Here is a 4,110-nt window from a genome sequence, read left to right as displayed (position 1 = left end):
GACAGCCCCAAAGTGACTCCCACCAGCCCCCATTGCCTTGCGCTGCAGTTGCCAGTCTCTGAATCCTGGCCTGGGATTCGATTGGAACGAGGCCCCTGGGAGCTGGAGAGACCACTGGTCAGACATTGCAATATTGTAGCCAGAACATCCATGTCTAGATTTTAAGGCCAGTCAAGACAACTAAATAATCCTGTCTAACCCCCGTACACGTGACAGGCCACAAAGTCAACCCAGCACTGAGCCCAACAACCCGGATTAAACCAAAATATTGCAGCCCTTAGGAGAATATGCAGAGCATAGGAGAGGCAGAGGGGTACCAATACTGGAGGCCCCTGCACTGGAATTGATTTGGTGAGATGTACCCAGCTGATCCAGGCAAGTGACTTGTGCCCCATGCCGCAGAGGATGACAAAAACTCCAACATCCCTGCCAGTGTGAGCTGGGGGAAATTCCTTCCTGACCCCAGCAATGGAGATCAGGGAGACCCTGAGCATGAGAGCAAGGCCACCAGCCAAGCACCAGAGAGAAATGGTTTTCTATCTCACCTGAGAGCACTTTCTTCAGCCCCTCCCCCCGTCCCCTCTTGCCACCCCCATGTGGGGTGGAGAATCCATCATTGCCCTGGGTACTTTGTTCCAGTGTTTAATCACCCGATTGCAAATGTGTCCCTTATTTCTCATTTTAGTTTCTCTGCCATTAGCTTCCAGCCACTGATTCTTGTTCTGCCTTTTGCTGGCTGGGCTAAAGAACCCTTCAGTACCCAGAATTTCTCTTTGGGAGGGGATTTACACACTGTCATCAAGTGACCTCTTGGTCTTCTCTGTGATAAACTGAGCAGATTGAGCTCTTGTCTCGCACTGGAAGCCAACTTTCAGCGCTTTTTTTCTCTTCTCTGGCCCCCCTGTCCAATTTTTCATTCTTCAACTTAAAATGTGGGCCAGGATGGACTGTGTGCAAAAGTCCAGTGTTGGTCTGACCAATGTTGTACAGAGATAACACTAGTGCCCTATATCTAGTCACTGTTCTCCTGTCTGTACATCCAAGGACAACGACAGCATCGCACGGGCATTTCATGCTGAGCTGTTTGTCCATTATGACACCTAAACCCTTCTCCGAGTCACAGCAGTCTGGCCTTGCTCGTTAGTAAAGCTCAGTGTGTTTGAATGGCCATAGCTTCCCAAGTGTTCTGTAACATGCACAAGGGATTCCCCTCCTCAGTCACCTTCACCTGCTGCTGGTCTCTATCTCTTTCTTCTTCTCCAGGATCTGCATGTGTCATTGTGAGAGGAGTTCTCCTCCTCTCTTTGCCTGGGAGCGATGTGACCCCCCGGATGGACTGACCAAACCCAGGATTCCTTCAGCCTGAAAGCAGAGGGGAGCCTTCACCCGCTCCCTTTTTAAGGCTCCAGTCCCAGATCCTAAATTCCCTCACAAAGCACAAAAATCCACCCTGAGCCCAGCTCCTCTCTCAGTGGTGATTTCCTTTCTCCCACAAATCTGTCCTGAGGACACAGCCCTGGGAACAGGTGAACATAACCCCTGAGATTTCCCTTCGCAGCCTGCAAGGGGCAAACGCCCTATTAAACAGCTCGCGAATGTTGTCTTTTTCTTTTCTCCTTTCAAAAGTAACTTCTTGTATTTCTAGTCTCTTTATATGACCCCCCGATTTGCCGCTTCCAATTCTCTGCTGTATATGCCAGCACTGGATCGAGTGAGGTGCCTGGACCCATCCTGTACTGGGTACATGGGGGACTTGCAGGATCAGACCCTAAAATCACTTTAGAGGAAAATTCTAACCCCACTCAACCCCGACCTGTTCCTGGGAGGTGTCGGTATTGACCCAGGCCACCGAGCACCATGGAGTGAAGAGACCAATTTTACCAGTAAGTCAGACACCCCGGCTGCCCACTGCCTGGATCACCTCCCCCCAGGTGACACGAGTCGCCCTCCAGAGCTATTACTGGGCCCCCAGGGACAGCCACACAAGCCATAAGGATGGACAGCTCCCAGGAATCTCGGCAACGAATCTTCAGGCCGGGGGGTTTCCCCTAGTACCTGATTCACTCTCAGGGTCCAGCCAGCCAGCAGCTTCCACCCAAGGCTAGTGCGCTAACAGCAGCAGCGTGGCTGGGGGGCTCGGCCGGTGACTGGGGCCAGTCGTCTGAGCATGAACCCAGCCAACCCCAGGAGATGGACCCAAGTCACCAGCCCAACCCACCACGCAGCTGCTGCCACTACCCCATTAGTGCGTGAGCTCCCATGGACCACGCTGGGGAGATACCCAGCTGCAGGGTGGATGCCACTGAGTGCCTGGCAGGGCACAGCTCCTGGCTGCCCTGCCCTGCTGAGTTCTCTACTAGGCTGGGTGGATCTGGGGCCAAGGGTGCTGGGTGACAGGGAGGCATTGGCTGTGGGCTGGGACTGTCACTTCCCCCCCTGCCCATCTAACAGGATCACAGCAAACGAAACCAGCTCAGCCTGCAGGGGAAGAGTTCAGTCCAGGGCCTGGTGCATTCTGGGAGCAGGGACGGTGCAGAGAAAGGGCAGATACAGGGCAGCTCTGAACACTCCGCGCAGAACTGCTTGTCCTGACCCACAGCCCCTGTTAGCCCAGCCCTGGGCTCCCCTCTCACTGCTCTGCCAGAGCCCCTAACTCCCGATCCACAGACCTCCCCTGCTGTATCTGTGACTTCTGCTACTGAACCACCAATGCGCTGACTCCTTTTGTGAGACATTTCTCTGCACAATACTGCTGCTAATCCAGCTACTGACTCCAGGAAACATTTTCCTTAGCCTAGTTCTGTGTGTCATTGGTTTCTATAGCAAAGGCCAGTCCCTGGCCCTGTGGCCCAGACATCCTCATTCACATCAAGCTTCAAGTTGAGAATCATTTCCCATTCCCGATCTGTGGGAGGGGAGACTTTTAAACGTGCTCTCTGTGCGACTGCACATGGCTAAGCAAAGAGAACAAACCCCAAATCCCCCCTGTGCTTTGGGAGCCAGGTTTGCGGTGGGAATTCTGTAGTTCAGATGACTTCATGCCTGGGCATTGTAATTCTTTACCAGTTTCTCTGGCAGTGGGGCAGTTTTGTCCTGATGGCCGAGTGGTTAAGGTGTTGGAGTCGAAATCCAATAGGGTTCCCCTGCACAGGTTCAAATCCTGCTTACAGCAAGACCTGTGTTTTAGCTAGTCTCTAACACGGGCAATACCTCTCTACAACCCCTGAGACACTCTCAGTTCTCTCCCCACCCCAGTAAAACATGTTCTGCTCCTTTCATAGAGATCCCTGGGACATCACCTCACACTGTGTCCCTGAGGGGTCAGGCAAACTCTCAGCACCTGAAGCCTCTGCCACTCACCTAGTGCCCCCTAGATCAGCCATAGTCCTGGTTCTGCTCCTCTCTCTAGTGTGTGAAAGAAGGCAAGTCAGCGACTCCATGGGTGCTACAGGGCTGCAGAAGAAACAGAGGGGAAAAAAAAGCTGCCCAGCACGCCCCTGCACCTCCCACCTGCTAGCAGGCCTGGCCGACAAGCTCCTCCTTTTCTGCTTCAGCGCCTCCCGCTGGCCATTGAAGGGGTGTGCTAGAGGAGTGAGGAGAGAAAGGGGCGGGTTAGGAAGAGATTTTGATGGTTTGGGGGCAGGGCCTGAGGTGGAGCAGGCATTGAGCACTGCCCGGGAACTCTCAAAGTCAGCAGCTCTGAGCGCAGAAGCCTTCCCTGAGTCTGAGCTGCCAGGATCCCTGCCGCAGAGCAGGTGCCACAAGTCTCAGCCTCTCTGTCCCACCCATGGCTCTGGGCACCACCAGGAATCATTTTGCTCCTGGCACACAAGGCAACTTAAAAGCTGAGTCCCTGGACAGCAGTTCAAACCCTGGCCCCTCCCATTAACAGCCTGATGCTCTACTGACTGAGCTAGCCAGGCTTGCTAAGAACCTCCACCCCTCCTCTTCTTCTCCACGGCCACTGCCAATTCCTCCTCCTCTTCCTCCAACCTGCACCTGAGGGTCACTAAATCTCCTCACCTAGACAGCCAGCCCGTCCACTGCACCCCAATCCGCCACACCTGAGCCTCCCTGCCAAAGTCCTGCACCTGGCTCCATAGAATTAAT

At 54.0% G+C, this 4,110-nt stretch overlaps 1 non-coding gene across 1 annotated transcript; it reads left to right on the top strand.

Annotated features, from left to right (window-relative positions):
* The first annotated feature begins 3,090 nt into the window (after window positions 1-3,090).
* TRNAS-CGA (transfer RNA serine (anticodon CGA)) lies at window positions 3,091-3,172 on the top strand. Its single transcript has one exon. It is a non-coding gene; the product is annotated as a tRNA-Ser (tRNA).
* The last annotated feature ends 938 nt before the right edge of the window (window positions 3,173-4,110 follow it).

This window comes from Gopherus flavomarginatus, chromosome 9 (genome assembly GCF_025201925.1).
Source record: "Gopherus flavomarginatus isolate rGopFla2 chromosome 9, rGopFla2.mat.asm, whole genome shotgun sequence".
NCBI classification, from domain to species: Eukaryota; Metazoa; Chordata; order Testudines; family Testudinidae; genus Gopherus; species Gopherus flavomarginatus.
This window is presented reverse-complemented; position numbering and strand designations above follow the sequence as displayed.